Here is a 21611-nt window from a genome sequence, read left to right on the forward strand (position 1 = left end):
TCAGTGACTTACTTGCCTTTTAAATCTGGCATGAGATCATGATAGATGATAAGATAAGATAAGATAAGAGATAAGATTTAAAGAGAGAGAGAACAATGACAGCTATAGTTATTGTACAATAGTAAATCAAAGCCAATTATTAATTTATCCCCGTGTTAAACACTTTTCATCATAATAGAGATCTAAACTGACCTCAATGTCCAATTACATCAGAATAGGACAATTCATTCTCTCAGCTATAACCACACAGTGCCTGAAATATGCAACTAGACATAGACTTCCTATCAATTTTAGTAAGGGACAATCATGGCAGCTTCTACAGTGGCACAAGGGAAAGTTAGACTATTCATTTATTGGCAACTATATGTGATCTTCCAATGATCAGCAAGTCTTTTGGAATATAAGATGTTCCATATTTTTATGTTCTCTGTTCTCTATGTCTCTAATAGAGTACTCAGAGGCTCTCTTCAGAGGAAATCACTTCTGGCCATCTCTCTCTTCCCTAGAAAGTATAAAGAAGGTTTTCTGAAGAGAAAATCATATTTCCAAGGAGATTGTAATCATCCATAGAGAAGTCAGTTAGAACAAGCAAATCCTTTGTAACAAAACAAAGGCACCGATTCAGCAATTGTTTTATTTTAATTGCTTGAAAATTAGACATTCATTTATGATCATTAGGCATTTGTTGTGCTTTTCCTGTGACGAAAATAAGAGGCTGGGTGTTACAACCTCAGATTGTGTGTGTTACAGAAATGGGTAGGATTAATATTGAGAAGATTGATTTTGCCTTGGAACTGATAAATATTTTTTTTAATATTTGATCTGTTCTATTTTCTTAAGAACCATGAAAACATGTGGTAAGCATGTGTTAGACTGGCTACTATTGATCTGGTGGCATTGGCTTCCATTAATAAGAGAACTGCCACATTTTCCTATAAATATGCTTGGATGGAAGATTCTTCATATGATATTCACCATTATTATCAGCTGCTTATTACTACTAACTTAAGCATTTATTGTAATAAGTAGTAACAGTAATAGTTGCAGTGCATTTATTTCAAACAGAAGTTTCCTGAGATAGGCTGAGAAATACAGCCGGCATAATAAAGCTGCAACGTAATTAAATTGTTCTTGTTAGTTTATCATGTGATGCAATTAAATAAAAGCAAAGACAATAAGGGGCTGTCCTCATTTTGCCTTTCCTGTAATATTGATTGATTGAGTAATTGGTTTTAAATGTAGATATTAAATAGAAAGGGGGAAAATTTAAACACTGAGGCACCCCACAAAGTAGGCACTGCAACCTGGACCTTTCCTCCAATCAACACCAACCACTGGACAGAAAGTAAGGACCAGTGGTGGGATTTTTTTTTTAGTACCAGTTCTGTGGGCGTGGCATGGCTTAGTGGGTGTAGGTGGGGAAGGATACTGTAAAATCTCCATTCCCCCCTGATCATCTGGGACTTGGGAGGGAATGGCTCGTGGCTTGGTGGGCATGGCAAGGGAATGATACTGTAAAATCTCCATTCTCACCCTGCTCCATGGGAAGAATACTGTAATATCTCCATTCCATCCCCACTCCAGGGGAAGGTTATTGCAAAATCTCCATTCCATCCTGATCAGCTGGGGCTTGGGAGGCAGAGAATAGATGGGGGTGGAGCCAGTCAGAGGTGTTATTTACCGATTCTCCGAACTACTCAAAATTTCCACTACCAGTTCTCCAGAACTGGTCAGAATCTGCTGAATACCACCTCTGGTAAGGATTGATGATAAACTACCTCATCCTTCTGCTGCCAGAGTTCATGCGCCAAAGGGGTCAATGCCATTTCAATCCCATGCTCGTGTCTGAAATTTAACTGAAAGGGTTCCAGATAATCTGCTTCTTCCAGACTTCTTTTCAGCTGCAGCATGATCACCTTCCCAACCTAAAAAGGAAAGGTTGAAGAAAAGAGGAAAATTATCCAAAACAGTGCAAACTTGGGATGGCATTATAATATAATTCAGTTCATCTATGCAATGATGAACTGAATTAAGTCCATTCAGGAAAACCTCAGAGTTTCTTCTAAACATTTTCAGCAATTTTTCTGCTTTGCTCTTTGACAAAACATGTCTAGATGAGGGAGGATGGGACTGTGGAAGCAGTGAACATACAAAATCAGTTTTAGGTGATTGGCAAGCATATAGTGAATTTAATAGCAATAGCACTTTGACTTATATACCACTTCACAGTGCTTTGCAGCCTTCTCTAAGCAGTTTACAGGGTCAGCATATGGCCCCCAACAATCCAAGTCCTCATTTTACCAACTTCGGTAGGATGGAAGGCTGAGTCAATTTTGAGCCGGTAAGACTCAAACTGCCGAACTGCTGGCAGCCTGCAGCCAGCAGAAGTACTGTAGCTTGCTGTATTCTATACTAACCACTGTGCCACCACGATTCAATATATACTGAATTTAATCTTAGAAAGAGGAGATGTAACTTTGCTTTGACTTCATCTAGTTACCAGCTGATTTTATTTCCTTACATAAATGTCATTTGTGAGTCTCATCTATCTTGGAGACACTCTTCAAGGGTACAGCCTGTAATGAAGATGATTTTTCATTATCAGAGCTATTTAAGATCATTAAGGTTCTGAGAAGAATGTCACTTCTCAGTCGGAAGTGATGTTTCTTACATCAAAAAGCACATTTTACAATTCAACTTGCACTCATAAAACGTTTCTTCAAATCCTTCCAATAGATGTTATTTTTTGCACATGTAAGATTTTACTCATAGCCTTCATTACCATACCAAAAGATATTCACAAAAAAGGTCAAGATTTCTTTGCATCAACTTTAATTTCTGGGGACTGTATGGACAAATTTGCCTAGATTGTTAGCTATAATTGCAGAAGGGATTCACCACTGTTTTCTTCCAAAATGTTTTTCATCTTCCCAGTTAGCCACTTCTGATCTACTTCTTTATTTGTCATTAGAACATCTGCCTCAAGAGAGAACAAGTCTTCATTGAGAGTGATGGATTCAAATATGTATTCTCAAATGCCCAATCAGTTATTTCGGGTAAATCAGACAGAAAATAGGACTATATGAACTAATTCTATTTTAATGTTAAGCAAGATTAACATATCTTGCAAGTTTGAAAGTATAAATCTTCCACCATCAGATTTCACCATCCAATTAGGGGGGATCCTTCCTAACTTTCTTTCTCTGAAGAAGCCACTGGGGCTCAACTGCATGTTCCTCCATCTGTTGTCTGATTGCTCCTAGGACCATCTCCTCCACTCATTCCTCAAGGTCATTTCCATATACCATTGCACCACTCTTCTGATTACCATTCTGTACCAGAGAATTTCTCAGTGAAAAATACTAAGAATCCAATGCCAATCCAGCTGGATCTACTAGGAAGAGAAAGAGTGGCTTGAGCGGCTCTGAGTTTGGGATTCATTGGCTCAGGGAGAATTGCCATCTTTAGTCTTGGATGGGGTGGCACTGCTTCAAATGGACCCAATGCTTAACCTGGGGGTTCTCCTGGACTCACGACTCCTGCTCAAAGAGCAGGTGATGGACATGGCCAGGGGGGCTTTCGTGCAACTGCAGGTTGTGCACCAATTACACCCTTTCCTGGACTGACAATCCCTACTCACAGTCACTCATGCCTTTGTCACTTCCCGTCTTGACTATTGCAACGCACTGTACATGGGGCTTGAATGCCTTGAAGAGCATCCAGAAGCTCCAGTTGGTACAAAATGCCCACATGGTTTTGTGAAGATCCCGGTGTGCACATATATCACCTCTCCTGCAGGAGCTGCCGGTTTGCTGCCAATTTGCTACCAGGTGCAATTCAAGATGCTGTTTGTCACCTTTAAAGCCCTTCATGACTTGGCACCAGGTTATCTGATCACATTTACCTGACCCATCAGAGCAGGGAGGCAGGTAATGTTGTGGGTCCCATCCCCGAGGGAGATACATCTGGTGGGGCCCAGATGAAGGGCCTTCTCAGTGGTGGCTCCCTCTCTCTGGAACATCATTCCCTCTGAGATTAGATTGGCCCCGACTTTAACACTCTTCCAGGAAAGCATTAAAGAACTGGTTGTGCCAGAGGGCCTGGGGAACCCATAGTGGGATGGAGCCCATTAAATGGCTCGTATGATCTGCTGTCGCTGGGGCAGGAGGTGGGGGTGATTTTATTATATTAATTTATTGGAGTCTTTTTATTAGGTTTACTGTTTTAAATGGGTTTTTATACTTTATACTAAGCCGCCTTGAGTCACCACGGACAAATAGGCGGCAATATAAATTCAATTATAAATAAAAAATAAAAAGCTTAGTTTCCCTTTGTCTAGTGGAGCTAGTCTCAAATGTAATCCTCACAGTCCAGCTACAGGGATCAGTGTTTTAAATGCAGCTAGTTTCTTTATAGATCTATCCCCTGGGTTTGTGAGCGTTGACTTTTCAACTCATTTTTTTTCTTGTCTTTTATATTTTAAATTTTATGTCATATAGTATTCCTTATTGTAATTGTGATGACACAAATAAACATCTCAAATATGGCTAATTTTATGCCTCTCTTGTCCTCTGTTTGTCACTGTCCATCTGTAGTAACTAGCTTCATTTTAACAGATTGAGATGCTCTGGTGGATTCTCACATCATAAGTTAAAAATCCTTGGCATAAGCCATAAAATGGTCTAAATATTTTTGAAAGCAAATGCCCCAAAGAATGGTCTACCACAATGAAGTTAATAATGTTTCCCTGTGTCTGCTGAATCTTTGACTGTCTCTATATGGCTGCCTTCAAAGTAATATTCATCAAATGTGATTTCCTTGTGCTTCAAGGACCACCATGCTGGAAAGGGCACAAAATAAATCAGGGTTGTCTCTGGCAAATGAGTTCTGACACCCGGTATTTATCTCACTTATTTCCAATATGCATGAGAAGTCCTTGGAAAAGAAGCGGAGAATGTATACAAGGAAGAAGAGAAGGACAGAAATAGCTACTGTTAGCTTGCTTTTACTGATTCTGGGGTGCCTCATTGCTCTAGTTGAGAGACCTAGTTTGGTGTAGTGGTTAAGACACTCGATTAGAAGCCAGGAGATCGTAAATTCTAGTCTCAGTTTAGGCACAAAGCCAGCTAGGTGACCTTGGGCTATTCCATTTCTCTCTCTCAGCCATAGGAAGAGGCAAAGGGAAACCACTTCCAAAATTTTGTTAAGAAAACTGCAGGGCAATTGTTCAGGCAATTGCCAAGAAATAATATTGACTCAAACACAAACACAAAGACACACACAGAGATAGATGGATGGATGGATGGATGGATGGATGGATGGATGGATGGATAGATAGATAGATAGATAGATAGATAGATAGATAGATAGATAGATAGATAGATAGATAGATAGATAGATATTACTCCAATTTCTCAATTCCCAAGAAGATTTTTTTCTTATGTGGAGAATATTATAAAAGCCTGAATAAGAGAGAACATAAACAATGCAATCCTGAAATATCATTCTCAAATTGCAGAACAGCAGCTTGAATCTTAACATATATAATGCTGGTCACCATCAAGATCTCTAACAGTTCCTAAATATGGTGTATGGAGAGCAGAAGAGCCAATAATTGTTTTGGGGAGTTGATGGTAGGATGAATTGATGTAAACATTTACTAGTACAATACAATGTTGGCTATGTAATAGTACACATGTGGTTATATGTTATGAAAATAAAAAAAAATAAAAAAATTAGATAGATGGATGGATGGATGGATGGATGGATGGATGGATGGATAGATAGATAGATAGATAGATAGATAGATAGATAGATAGATAGATAGATATAAAGATATCTAACATTTCTTTTCAGATACTTTTACATCATATCATATCGTATCATATCATAATATGATATTGTGATATTATACCACAATAGAAAGCATCCTCACTCATTGCATTACAGTGTGGTATGCTAGCTTGACAGCCGTGGATAGAAAGACATTACAGAGAGTGGTGGGCACAGCACAAAACATCGTGGGCTGTCCCCTGATACCACTAGACGACATCACTAGGGCCTTAGAAGAGCGAGGAAAATCCTCAGGGATGGCTCACACTCTGGTCAGCCCATCTGGAAGGAAATATAGAAGCATAGGCAGCTGTACAAATAGACTGAAGAACAGTTTTTATCTGTGGGCTGTCAGACTCCTGAATGAAAAATAACCCTACAAAAACATAGGATGTTTGACTTGCGGAGCCCACACGATGTGCAATAAGTTCACAAGGTGTAATAGGACTGGGTGTTTGCTTAGCAGGATTCTCTGGGCTAGGGATTTTTTGTCTTTCATTGTGAGTTGTACTGTGCTGGGGGGGGGGGGTTTCATGAAGGGAGGCTCAGCCAATCTCATTGTACATGCTAAGTCTTCAACATACGACCAGCACGAAGTCCTCGATGTACGACCTGTTGGCTCGGTAACTGGAGGACAACGCTCATTGGATAAGACGTGGCAGACAGAAAGCGGGAGATTGCTGAGAGCTGATTGGCTGCTCTGCTTGACAGCTATAGTATAAATAGCTGTCAGGCAGAGTGTGGTGCTGAAGTTGTTATTATTGGTTCTGTTGCCTGGTTGAGTTAATAAAAAGGTTTTGTTACTTCCGAGTCACCTTAATTCCCTGCTCATACAAAGCAATAGACATGTTGTATGATGACAATAAAGGTTTGAATTTGAATTTGATATCATTATGATATATTGCTATATACCTTATTTTTCAGAGTATAAGACGCACCCTTTTCCCTCAAAAAAGAGGGTGAAAATCTTATACACTGAATACAGCATTTTTGGCCTCCTGAAACCCCACCCCCTTTGCAAAAATGGCCGCGCACACCCTTATGGAGGCTTCCAGAGTGCTCCTGGGGGCTGGGGAGGGCAAAAATGAGCAAAAAATGGGCCATTCTTTGCTTGTTTTTGCTCCCCCCAGCCCCCAGGAGCACTCTATAAGCCCCCTAAAGGCTATGCATGCCCTTTTTTGACAAAAGGCCCCATTTTCCTGAAAAACGAGCCATATTTTGTTTGTTTTTGTCCGTCCCCCCCCCAGCCCCCAGAAGCACTCTACAAGCCTCCTAAAGGCTATGCATACCCTTTGTTTGACAAAAGGGCCCCTTTTCATAAAAAATGGGCTGGTTTGGGATGTCTGCAGAATGCAAAAACTTTTTTTTTTAATTGCCTCTTCAAAGTTTTGGTGCTTCTTATACTCCAGTGCATCTTATACTCCAAAAATACAGTATATTAAAATAATCTGAAAAGAAATGTTGCAGATATTGATAGTGATCAGCAATACACACACACACATACACAAAATACACATATAATACACACATAATACACACATATATACACATTCATACACACATATATAGATATATATACAGAGACCCAAAAATACACACAAAGGAGAATATTCATCAAGAACACACCTCATTGTATAATGTGACCTAACTAAATGCAAATACTTTTTGACATTTTTACATATAGTTATGTCACATTCTACAATTAAAACTTTCACATTATTAAACAACAACTGGGGGAAATCAAGCGTATTAGACTATACTGTCCAAATTTTGAAATAATCTCCAAGGAAGTTCTTCCTGGGAAGGAAAGATTTGCTCAAATACAGAGAAAGAGACAAGCTATTTATATCTCTGCCTTATTAATGGAAAATAGCCTTGTCATATACAGTTCTTTCTCAATCATAAAAAAAGCATGTGCTCTTCATTTCTGTAGCCCTCAAATTTCTAATCTGGAATGTAATTCAAAAGAACTTGAAAGTTTATTTTAAAAAGCAAAGGGGTTTTCAAGGACCACATTAATATTTGGAACAATTTTATTTCAAAACAGTCATACCGGATTGCAATTGTGTATAAACTCAGAATGCCTTTTGAGAAATATTTCCAATCATTGACTGAAATATAGGTAACAGAATGAAAATATTTTTTTCTATTACCATTAGTCTACAAAGATCCTAAGCCAAGATGTGGTCTATGTTTAAGATTGCATTTTATCATATTTTTAATAACGTTCTAGATTCATTCTGATCAATCTACTATTCTCCAGTGTTTTTGAATACCTTTTCTTTAATTCTTCCCTGATGACTGGTTTGGATAGGACATTGGAGCTGAAATCTCAACACGGAAAGTTACTCTGCTACTTAATGCTGATCCCTGGAAGATACCTGTCTTCACTTATAGAATGAGTTATCCAAATAGGCATTTTGAAATTAAAAAATAATTTTAAGCAGCATTTGGATGATAGAATCAAAAATAGTATATTAGAGTTGATGTTTCAATGAAATTATGGTATATTACTTACACTTCAATAGGCAAAATACTGGAAAGTATTGTTGTTCTTTTTCCTCTTTTTCCTCTTCCTCTTCTCTGTAGCCTGTGAAAAACAGACAGTATTCTCAGTATCATACTCAATACTAGAGTTTGAAACAGTTTATAGAAATGAAATGGAGCCACTTCTAATGAGACTGAATAACACAGTTTCAAACCAATACACTACTGTAAATTAAACATGCCATACTACAGTTGCAAGAGGGTATTAGAATCCAAGTTTTTCTGTTATGCAATTTAAAAAAAACTAATGTTACCCACTCCAATCCTCCATGTCTTTGCATTTCAACTTTCCAAGCTTTTAACATAATTTCCATTCTTTATGAAGAATCAGTATTTAAATTAGATGCTATTGAATGAATAGAGAGGCACATCCTGAAGTTTGGAGAAAATGTGCATAGTTGATCTAATCTTAATGTTGATATAGAAGATGGTACATGCATTTCAGCCCTTGAAAGTAAAACACCTGCTGCTACAAACAACTATTTCATGCCAGCAGATGGGGTGGAAAATACAGCTGTGCATTTTAATGGAGCCTGAATAATAACAACACAGGTGTATTAAGAATAGCTCCAAACATATTGGAACTTACCACATATACATTATGATTTTTAAAAAATGAGGCTTATGATTCCTTTTCTGGAAAAACAGTTTCTGCAGCTGGTATACAATGCACCTTCTTGAGCTTGATTCCGGTTGAAGTTTGAAAAGAAACTCCTGGAGCTTTCTGTTCTGTCTTCTCTTCCCCATGATGTTTACTTTCTCTTTTCCAGTCAGATGCAAGGCCCAACCACTGGTAGCCACAGGTCATGTAAATACAAAGGGATAAATAAGAAATAGCTGAACTGTCTTCTAACCCTGAATAATTAGTTTCAGGACAGGACAGTAGAGGCTAGTAGGAACGGTGAGCTGGTGAGCTAACTGACAGCACCACATCTTTCTTGTATATTAATCTCAGAGGTGGGTTGCTCCTGGTTCAGCCCGGATCAGGCAAACCGGTAGTAGTGGTGGCGAGAGGCTCTGCCCATCCACCCAGATGCTTCTGCTCATGCGCAGAAGCATCACACCTGCATGTGAGCATGTGTGTGACTATGCCTGAATTGGTAGTAAAAAAATTGGCAACCTAATACTGATTAATCTCCCATAGCATCTCTTCCTGGAGGAGACAGTTCAGAACCAGGATGCCATACTATTCTCACCTAATCTCACTAAGACCTGGCTGTCTAACCTGCCTGCTTCCCCTTCACTGCTCTCATTTTCAGCAAATGACTCAGGTGTGTGATTCTACCAGTTCGGACTGGTTCAGGCAAACCAATAGCTCCAATGATCAGCTGGGAGCGAACCAGTTTGCTCTGACAAGCAAATGGACCTGCCTGTCCCTGGGCTTTACTTACCTATGTCTTTTCAGGTAAGTTGCATAGCAGAGCAGATTGCTGAGCCTCAGCTGTTTTCCTTCACAGCAGTAATGCGGAAGGTAAATGTTCTCCAAACTGTGCACGCACATGCAGTGAGCAAAGCGCATGATCACCAAACCGGTTGTTAAACCGATAGGATCCCGCCACTGAAATGACTCATTTTTTTTACCCTGGATAAGATGGGGAGAATAAATTCGGGAAGATAGAAATACATTGTATTAATTCTTTCCTACCACATTTCTTCAGTGCTCCTGCATATGTGGCATCTACTAATAGTAACAATATTCCAACTCTGCTTCATAAAGAAAGTCCAGGTACAAGTATACCCCAGTGTGCTTGCAAAATGCTATCCTGCTTTGCTTTTCTCCATCAAGCAAATGGCAGCCTTTTGAAGAACTGCCCCCTAGCTATGTGTTGACTTTTATTCTTACAGATTCTTCTGTGCCTTGTGGGATCCAGTGGCATTCCTATGAAGTCAGGTTGGTGCATAGCACTTTGGCTTTAATTTCTTAGTTCTGATGCATGGGCCTCTGTGAATCTCTTTATATTTCCAGGAAATGCTAAGAAATAATTAAATCTGCTACTAAGCACCTTTAAATTGCTGTCATGAATCCACAAAAAATTATCACTGATTAGTTTAGTTAATTGGCACCAACTTAGAGAATCAGAAGAAATGTAAGCGTTGCTAAGGGTCCAAGAATGTATCAGCGATTTATAACAGGGTGTACTTATCTGTTCTAAACACTAAGAGCACAAATGATCATTCTAATTAAAGCTGACATGGATATCACTGTCATGGTTTTGGGCAGGAAACTGGCTGGGGACAGACTAATTTAATGAATAAATGTTAAGCATTTGACTGTAGGTGCAGTTTTTACTCCATTTATTTCTCCCTCCTAATTATATGCCTTGTGTGAGATACAACTAATGGTACCTGTTTCAAATCTGCTTGACATTTTTAGAATAAAAATACTATGTAAAAAGTTGGCTGTGGGAGTGAGAAATTATAATGAATCAGGGTAATCAATGGGCATCACTTGAAGAAAGTATAAGCAGAACCAGACAAGAGCTCATAAATCCAAATTTAATGGCAATATTTTCTAAATGCATCTATTTCAGTTTGATGTTATTTAAAGGTTGGTGTAGTGGTTAAGGCAGCAGGCTAGGAACTAGAAAACCATTATTTTAATCTAGTCACATCTTGGAGTACAAAGTCAACTGGGTGACCTTGACACTTTTTCTCAGCCCTAGGAAGGAGGCAATGACAAGCTACTTCTGGAAAACTTTGTGAAGAAAATTGCAGGGATTTGTCCAGGCAGTCTCTGAGAATCAAACATTCAAACACAGAGGGGAAAAAATGGTAAGTTTAGATTTGTGCATTCCAGATTTGGAAGCCTAAAAATGTATTTTTGTGACTGTGTTTCATGCATCCATTCACTGCCCTTTCTCCTTGCCCTTTCTTTTCCTCTGCTTTTCTACAAAGTGATATCCCAGAAGGGCTAAAGAAAATCTAAATATCTTTGTAGATTTCAGTCATTGGGGCAGATTGTCCAAATAAATAAAATACTTCAAATTAATTAATGTAATAAAGAAAACTCTTCTTTTCACTGTCCTTGTACTTCAGAAAATTTTTTGGAGCATAGAATAGATTTCTGGGCAGAATTCCATCTGGTGCTGATTTCCTTAAGAAATTTTGAGAGTTCGGAGTTCTTTAGGTCTCATCTCTAATTGGTCAATCCTATTAGCACTTGAAAAAATGGCATTTCAGAATGGACAGAGGGGGGTATTCAACCAGTAGCAAAATTCTCAATGCATTTCCATACTTTGAAAATCAACTTGATTTTCTTAAAAAACAACTCCAAATGCAGAATGCATAAATGCATCATTCATTAGGCCAAGTCTCTTCCTTCTTGAAGTTCCTAATGGTACCTCTCCAATAAATTCCAAAAGGAGTTCCTTTTTGTTTTAATTTTTTAATAGATCTCTGTCCCTATAACTTTTGAGGAAAACTTTTGGTTAGGTTTGCCTCTCCAGTAATAAAAGTTTCTGAGTGTATTTGAGGGTTCTGCTTTTACCATATACATCTGGACACATTCTGCGATCCAGAAGAAGCAAGGACATGATACTCTGCATTTTGATCCTTTGTACCAAAAGCAACTGTCTGGATTGAGACCATAGCTTGAGTAAGAGAGATTTTCTCTTTTTCCTGACCCTTAAAAAATGCAAAAAAGCATCCATGTATATTCAGCCACAAGTTATTCTATGCCCTTTTGGGGAAAACGTTTAAGACATATATCATTGAACCTTGGAATAAATGTCCAGAATAAATGGCAGTGAATACTCAGGGGCACGCAGGAGTGAGGGGACAGTGATCTTCGGTGGGAGAAAATAGCATACAAAGGTCTCTGCATTCCTGAGAAATAGTAAGCTCCAGATTTCACTTCTGTATTGTATACTATGTTTGCCAAATCTAGATTTTTGTACAGCCAAAATTGTGCCATCTACCATAGGGGTGGGACAGAGAACAACAGAGCTTATGGGTTGCATGTTTTACAGATGGTTGGTGTTGGCATGCTATACATTTTTCAGGCGCTTTATGGTGCTGGTGAAATGAGGCCATTGTTATGTCAACTTTTTCTGAAGATGGCACATTTTATGTATTTTTTTAAATTTTTCTATAGTAAATCAGGTTTTTCCAAGGAAAATTACATCAGTCAAAATTCTAAAAGAATAACAATAAAACAAAAGTTAAAAACAGACAACTTTAATGAAGTCTTAAATGAAACAATAAATCAATAAAGCAGTTTCATGAATAAAATATTGCTAAAGAACAATTATGTTGAAAATCAAGATTCAACACATTAATCTCAAAAAAAATGGAAGAAAAATTAATCATACATGTTTATTCTTACTAGATATGCTACTACACTGACCATCAGTCATGATGTTGTTTGTTTCGCTTTGGTTCCTGCTTTGCGGGAACTCCTTCTCCTCTATGGTGTATTTAATTAATTATGGCTAAGCAAACTATGGCTTAGCATTAAATATAAGCCTGGTCAACATGTGTCTGACCTGCAGCTGTTGACTTTAACAAAGAAAAGGCAGGGAAGGAAGGAAAACATGTATTTAAGGAAAGGAAGAGCAGATAAGCTGATGGAGAAGAGAAAATGAGCAGGAAGAGATTGAATAGATGAAAATACATTGAGAGTTCTGAAATCAAAGACCGAGTCGTGATAGGAAGAACACTGAAACCACAGGAGTGATAAAGATTGAGGATAAATAAGAAGGATAACAACAATCTATTCACATAGTAGAAGTAGGCAACCAGATATTTTCCAATAATTCCCATCAGCCCCAATTCTGGGCCAGAATTTGTGGAAAGCAATAGCAATAGCAATAGCAGTAGACTTATATACCGCTTCATAGGCCTTTCAGGCCTCTCTAAGCGGTTTACAGAGAGTCAGCATATTGCCCCCAACAATCTGGGTCCTCATTTTACCCACCTCGGAAGGATGGAAGGCTGAGTCAACCCTGAGCCAGTGAGATTTGAACCGCTGACCTGCTGATCTAGCAGTAGCCTGCAGTGCTGCATTTAACCACTGCGCCACTGCGCATACAACATCTGGATGATATCAAGTAAGATGATATCAAGTAACAAAAGGTTACATCAAGTCAGAAGAAAAATCCATCTCATTTAATCTTGGTTATACTGACTCTCAACATCTGCCCTGGCTTTAGAACGGATTCTTTCTCAGCCTTAGGCAACAGCAGGAGTCTATATTATGAAATACCGGTACATTAAAAAACAGACAAAGCTTTGATCACTTATTCATGACTACCACCCTGAGTTTTGATCTCATATTCATGGCTACCATCCTGAGTATTTTAACCCCACCACTCCCATTTATTTATTTACTGATTAAATTTATATGCTGCTTCTCTCACCCTTTGAGCATCCCCCATGGATATGACCTTGTTCAGACCTTGCCTTTCCCAAAATGAGCAGGGACATAATTGAGCTGCAGCTCATTTTGAACAATGCAACTTGCGATGATACACTGAAAGAAAAAGAGAATGAGAAAAGCCTCAGCCCACGAGACAGAAATGCATAGAGTAAATTTTTTCAACTTATTGCAAAACTAGGGGTTCATAAGTCATATCACTTTGGGATATTTTCCATTTTTATTAACTCAAGGGGCTGAATGACTGCAACAGCAGCATTTTTCTTCCAACTGCCTATGACTTGACACTGCATATTTGCTAAAGCCTTTTTTTTTCTTTGCAGCTTTATCAGGTTCGTTTATTTTTAGTTCACCAGGCAGCAACCTTTTAAAATTAGCATACAGTTAAACAAAGTTGCACATGGATATGAGAAATGGCCCTTTTTGTTTTATACAGTCCTCTTTCTCAATTATCTCTCTTCCAAATATAAATTTCAAATTGAACGCATCGCGGGAAATTCAGAACACTCCTGAGCAAATGAAAATTTCATTTTAATGTTTAATTTGAACTGTGATTCTTTTGTTAATGTAGGTAAGGATAAAGGTTCCCCTTGCATATATGTGCTAGTCATTCCTGACACTAGGGGGTGGTGCTCATCTCCGTTTCAAAGCCGAAGAGACAGCACTGTCCGAAGACATCTCCATAGTCATGTGGCCGGCATGACTAAATGCCGAAGGTACATAGAACATTATTACCTTCTCATCAAAGGTGATCCCTATTTTTGTACTTGCATTTTTACGTGCTTTCAAACTGCTAGGTTGGCAGAAGCTGGGACAAATAATGGGAGCTCATTCCGTTACGTGGTGCTAGGGATTCGAATTGCCAAATTGCCGACCTTTCTAATTGACAAGTTCAACATCTTACCCACTGAGCCACCTTGTTAATGTAGATGCATCCTATAATATGCATTTGTGTGTATGTGTGTTTCCTAAATAATCTTTATTTCCTTTTTGTATATTGCTTCAGCACTAGTGTGTAATTAATATTTTCTTCTGTTGTTTTGATGTGGTTTTCCAACTATGAGCTAATTTGGATATAAACATGTGTTCATGAACTGGTTCTCCAAACTGATTCAATTTGTACAAATCTACATATAAAATTTTATTCAGAACTCTGATTTATTAATAGACCTTGAATTCCAGTTGGGTTGGATACAGGAGCATCGAGTTTTCATACTGTAAAGGGGAAGTTTTTTTCAATAGTGTTTCAAGAAAAGCATTATCTTGCTTCCCATAACAGTCCTCCAGACTTCTCAAGAATTAAGTAGGACTGCTGTATAAAGAAAATCAGGAACCACTTCTTTGTATTTTTCTTTTTTTCTTTCTTTTATATTTTTCTTTTACTTTTTCCATTTTTTGCACCTTTAGCTGGCTCTATTTTTTTTTAAAAAAGGGTTGATGTTAGATTATAAGGGATGCAGTGGCTCACTGGCTAAGATGCTGAGCTTGTCGATCAGAAGATCAGCAGTTCAGCAGTTTGAATCCCTAGCACGGCATAGCACGACCTGGATAAATAAAACTGCTTGTTCCTTGGTTGTTGGCCTCAAGCTGTCCAAAGATCCCTCCTGGATGACAAAGAGTGCAACCTTCCATTATTCTTAATGTTCAGCTCAGTGACAAAAGCCAAAATGTATTTTCTTTCCATTCTGCAGTCATAGCACAAATAAACTTCAAAGAACATAAGACTTGAATTTTTTACTCAATCATCAAGGGCAAGCTGCAAACTTTTATTACATATAACTCAGGGGTGAGTTTCTGCCAGTTCTAACCTCTTCTATAGAAGAGGTTCCACAAATCTACAATGCTGTTTAAAACCGGTTCCAGCTCCCTCCCCCCGCCCATCCGCACATCATCAAGATGAAGAGCAAGAGGAGGAATTCTGGGAGTTGAAGTCCACAAGTCTTAAAGCTGTCAAGTTTGAACACAAGTTGGCCATGCCCACCCAGTCACATGGCTGACAAGCCACTCCCATAAAGCAGGCCACACCTACAGAAGAGATTCTAAAAAATTTTGAAACCCACCACTGATATAACTGCAAATAACATTTAAAAATGCCTACTCCATTTTGTGCAAGCAATTTCTTCTGGGCAGTCCTTGGTGATGCTAAAATTTCCACATGATCTACAATGTGTGCTTACGTTATTCAGGTTTTTTTAAGGTATTAAAATTAAATGGAAGGTTTAACCTCATTGCTGTCTATAAAGAAGTCAACAATGCATATAGGCAAATAATTGCATCTGTGTTCCTCTATTTCTATCTGCAATTAATGGTTTATAACAAACAATATTTATCAGGAAGTTCTCACAGGGTAGAGAGTATAGCTGCTTAATCAAATGAAGCATAGAAAATACGGAGACACAGAAAATATAATAAATCTTGATTTAAATGTCACAATGTTAACATTCATCCAAAACATTCATCCAAAAACAGGGCTTCCCATACATATGGTCTTTATGAGTACACCAGACACAAATGTCACCTAATTAATTAGAAGTCTGAGTAGCACAACTGTTCTACTGTGGTTCCACATCATTTTTTCCACTTCTCTTTAGAGCTAGTCAAAGCAGGTAGCCAGTGGTGGCATTCAAATAATTTAACAACCAGTTCTCTGTCCTAATGACCAGATGGGTAGGTGTGGCTGGATGGTCATGTGACTGGGTGTGTGTGGCCAACTCGGCATCACTCACATTGAGGGGTACTTCACCACATCTGGCATGACAGTGGGGATGCTGCAACGGCAATGGTGTGAAAAATGGTCATAAGTCACTTTTTTCAGTGCAGTTGTAACTTTGAATGGTCACTAAATGAACTGATGTAAGTCAAGGGTTACCTGTACAAAAATATAAAAAAGCTTTTTTGCTTGCAAAAATCTCCCCTAAATACCAATCATTAGATTGCAAGCTGGAGTTACAAATCAGGCAGGATACTAGAGCTCCAGTGGTGGGTTCTGGATCCCGATGCAACTGGTATGGTGCAATGGGGCTGGCCGCCCACCACATGAATGAACGCAGCATGCTTACCACCTGCGATGCTCCAACTGCTCGGATGCTTCTGTGCATGCGCAGAAGTGTTGCATGTGAGTGTGCCTGAACGAATAGTCAAAAATTGGCAATCCACCACTGGCGTACTGCTAAGAACCATTAGCTGTTACAATGTAATAAGGCAGTTTCTGTAATCAGGGCAATAATGATAAGGATTAGGCTAGAAACATTAGGAAGAATGTTGCCTTCCTGACAGGATTAGCCCTGCAAAGTGGAAAAAAACCAAAAGGCTGTTGGAAGGAGATTTCTTCCAACAATGGGTTCTCCGAACTGCTCAGAAAGTTAACGAATGGTTCTCCCGAATAGGTGCAAACTGGCTGAATACCACCTCTGCAGGTAGCACTATATCCCAGGTTGCACAATTCCCTCCTTGTGCAAAATCTAAGTCTCTTTAGTATTAAATTGTATGTCCTTTTTTAGGGATGCAAATCTTATTTTTAGGGAATAGCTTATTATTCCTGAAAAGTTGAATATACAACTGCTTGGCAATGTATAACTATTTTTTGCAAGCATCATTAAATGGTTACATAATACAAAAAAGAAGAATAAAAGGGAGGAAAGAAGGAACCCACTGGATATTTCAGGCTTAAGAAACAAATTTTGTCTAACCAAAGCAGTCTCTAATGAGCTGCTACTAGTTTTTAGGTTTATAGTTTAGAAGTTTTCCGTATTTAAGCAATTGTAGAGGTATTTTAATTAATTTTCCTCAGATGTGTCTAAATAGCCTTCACCCACAGCAGATAAATAAGATAAGTAGCAAAACTGCAATTTAATTATAAAGCCAGCAACAACTATGAATCAATTTGTCTTCTTTATTCTGCTGGCAAACTGTAATCTCTATTCTATTGGTTTAATCATGTGAAGCAAATTTCGGGAGACAGGAATACTTTTATCCAGGCATCATTATATGAAAAGTCCATTGCTTCATGTTGTTTAGGGGAAAGAATGGTAAATAATCAATAAGCACATTTTAAGAGTCTTTGCTTGTTTGTGGCTTTTTTTTAATAAAAACAAGATCACTGAGTTACAAGAATAAATCAGTTTCTACAAAGAATGATACTGACTTGATTTATGAAAGAAAAAAATCAAATAATTAAGTGTTTAAGATTAATTCTCTTGGCTTGCCATTTATCTTGGGCAGAAATATTTTGGCATCTAAGATCTAAATCTCGTAGTAAGTATGCATTGCAGTCTGCAGTTATGAATTAATGTGATTATGCATACCTGTAACTTAAATACATCATACATTAACAAATGTAAATGATGCTTTTCTATGGAAAAATATCCCATTATGAAAAATTCCAATCTTTCCTTGAAGATTGCATAGTTTTACCAAAATCCCAAAACCAAAAGCAACAACCCTAACCCTCAAATCAAACAGTTGCTTTTCATTATTATTGATTCTCTTTGGGGAGACATCTTGTGGTAGTTGCAGACCTCATTTGCTGAATCCTGTTCACTGATAACTAGAAGATTCACCAGGAGTTTTCCTGTCTCCAAAGCTTTGTGCTGTAGATAATATCAGAGATGGGGATGCAGGGGGCATGAGGAGATTGAAGTGGGCGATATCTGGGTGGAGGGATACCACACCTCCATTCCAGTGGTGGGATTCAACTACCAATTCTGTGGGCATGGCTTGGTGAGTGTGGCATGGCTTGGTGGGTGTGGCATGGGAAGGATGGTAAAATCTCCATTCCTTCCCCACTCCAGGGGAAGTAATTACACATTTCCTCCCGATCAGCTGGGACCCAGGAGACAGAGACTAGAAGTGGGCAGGGCCAGTCAGAGGTGGTATTTACTGGTTCTCCGAATTACTCAAAATTTCCACTATCGGTTCTCCAGAACTGGTCAGAACGTGCTGAATACCACCTCTGCTCCATTCCTTTAATAATACTCAAAGAGAGCTAACGATCTCCTTAGTGATTGAGATATATCTTTAAACGAACACTTTATTTTTACATGTTCAAGTGAAGTAAAGCTCCTAGGCCCCTAAGAAATCAGAAGAGGTTTTCTTTTTCAATCCACCTTTAGGTAGTATGGAGCTGTCCACCATGACCACAAAATCTCAGCAAGGTGTTTAACAGAGTCAAACTATCCCATTTTCTTTTTCTTGTTGAATATTTTTTATCTCTGCAGATTGTTTATTTGCATGACTACAGATAATGCTGTATCTGGAACTATTAATATTTTCTTCCTTTTCTGGTTGATTAAGAAAAGATCTGTATAAGAGATAATGTATTTTGTAGTTCTTGAAATCTTATGTAACAAATGTGAAATTGTTTGAATAAGAAATCTGTGGACTAAGGTCTTAGAATGAATTATCATCAATCCAATATTTTTTTTAAACAAATTTCAGTAAAGGTACTTAATATTTTAATAACATATTCATAAATATATTCTTATTTGTTCTGTGCTCTGAGCTCCAAAATATATTTAAGGTTGTATTAGAGTGGACATTTCCACTGAAGTTCATCAGTTCCCCACCTCTTGTGCAGATTGAAATCTCCTTATGCACCAGTTTTAACTCTCCCTTCCTGTCTTAATTTTAAAATGTGTCCATTAGTTTAAGGGCAGAAAAAAATACCCATTTTTACTATATTTTCATGTTTTTAAAATATTCACAATTCAATATCAAAATAAGGGAATGGCTTATGGATGGGCACATCTTGACATAAAAAGAATCATTAAGCACTTTTCTATTCCCAGTGATACTTCATATCACCATAAATATTTAATAGTTACATTTTAAAAGAATAATATAGCATTATAACAATAACATATTCCACAGTTCCCAAATCAGGATATCGTAAACCAATATTTATTTATTTATTTATTCATTCATTCATTTGTTCATTTATTTTCTTTTTTTAACTTCTAACTCACAGTGCATATGATTGGAGTTAACAAATTTGTTAAAAACATTAAAAAAATTAATATGCATTAAAGCAAGAGAACAAATTGGCAACTGGAGACACTAACTTGTGGGTTTACACAATACTTTGGCCCAATTGCCAAGGGAAGGGCCATATCTTAAGAGCCTTACAAATAGGGTTGAGACCATCCCAATTTTAGGGGAGGGGGCAATCTGTTTTACAAGATGTGCCATGGTATGCTTTCTAGGTTCCATCCCTGCCCTTAGACACAAAGCCAGTTGGGGCACTCTTCGTCTGCGCAACAAAGCAGGCAGTGGCAAACCACTTGCCAAGAAAACTGTAGAAACTAGTCCAGGAATCAACACTGACTTGAAGGCACAAATATCTCTTTTGCTTCATTTTATTAATTAGCTATATTAGCAAATCTTATTAACTTTAGCTATAATGCCTGATTTGAACCTCAATGTACCGAAGACTATACCTCTGAAAATCAAGAATGTAAATAGTGGATCAGGATGGAGGAAAAGACGACAAATTAAGATCTTAAGTTCTTACATGAAGTTTTAGATTTACTGAAATTACTGAGCTGATTGAGCTAGCAATTACTTTTGGAACTCATGGGCTTTGCATCTTAAGATGATATGATTATATGGATTCATGTTTGAGGATTTTCATGTGCATTGTTAAAAGATTGTGTTTCCATGGGTAGTGTTATTCTAAAATATTGTTTCAATATCGTAGTCAGGTTATACAGAATATTATGCACTATCAGTGCCATCCAGTACACCCAGTTCACAGGTGTGAATATACTGTACATGTTTAGATCTGATGGAACAGCACATTCTTACCTAGCCAAAACACAAAGTTATTAAGAAAGGAATGAAATTCAGGCATGAACAAGATATAGCAGTAGCTCACAAGATATTTTGTTGTTTGGGGTGTCGGCTTTTATATATGGTCATCATCTATTGGGAATGAGGGTCATCACTATGCTTTATGTGGTCAGGCTAATTTCACCAAAGCCTTATTTATGATATTCTGCAGTATCTATCACAAGGATAAAATTGCCTTTTGGAACACAATAAAGTCAAAATCGAATATGAATGCTATCTATGATATGTTACAGTAGCAGCCCTTTGAGAGGCTCTCACCATGGTTCCAGCAAATGACATCATCAACTAGAGGGGGCCAATTTCTCAACATCCCATACAATGTCCTTCTGCCCTGGCTCTAAGGAAATTATAGATAATTTTACCATTTATTACAATAAGTGATAAAATTGCCTTATTTCTGCTTTAGAAAAATTCTGGAGCCCCTCTGATAAGAAAATCATTTTGGCCTGATTCATGTAAAATGGAAAGTCTAATGACTTTAGACAAGGAGACAATGCTATGGAAATTAGCAAGCTTTGCACGAGCTGCTGTTAAAGAGAGAGAATATTTTATGAAAAGCTCCTAATGTTTTCAAATATTTAATTGTTGTTATACCCCTAGTTAAATATTTTTACTGAATATTGTCTATTTTAATGTATTTATTTAATTAATGCTTGGTCACTTTTGTGCATGTTCTATCTTATTATTCATTGTGACCAGTGATCGAAACATAAATAAATAGATTGATTGATAGATGCTTCTGCATTATCTGTTGTGTACTTAATATCAGGCAGAACTCCATCTCTTTGGGAAATGGCAAAGCAATAAGAAACATTTTTACCTCACAGCTTGAAAGTTCAAACACAAGGCAATTTAATATTTAAGCATAGACCAGAAGCACAGTGAGTATGTCACTGTGTCAGCAGCCCTGCAATAATCATTTATATTTTACTCAGTTGCTTTAGCAGCAAGAAATAAAGCCTTACTGCCACAATTATGTATACAATTCATATTGAAAGGGTAATGAAAGTTT

The sequence above is a fragment of the Thamnophis elegans genome, chromosome 11, assembly GCF_009769535.1.
Source record: "Thamnophis elegans isolate rThaEle1 chromosome 11, rThaEle1.pri, whole genome shotgun sequence".
Classification (NCBI taxonomy): Eukaryota; Metazoa; Chordata; class Lepidosauria; order Squamata; family Colubridae; genus Thamnophis; species Thamnophis elegans.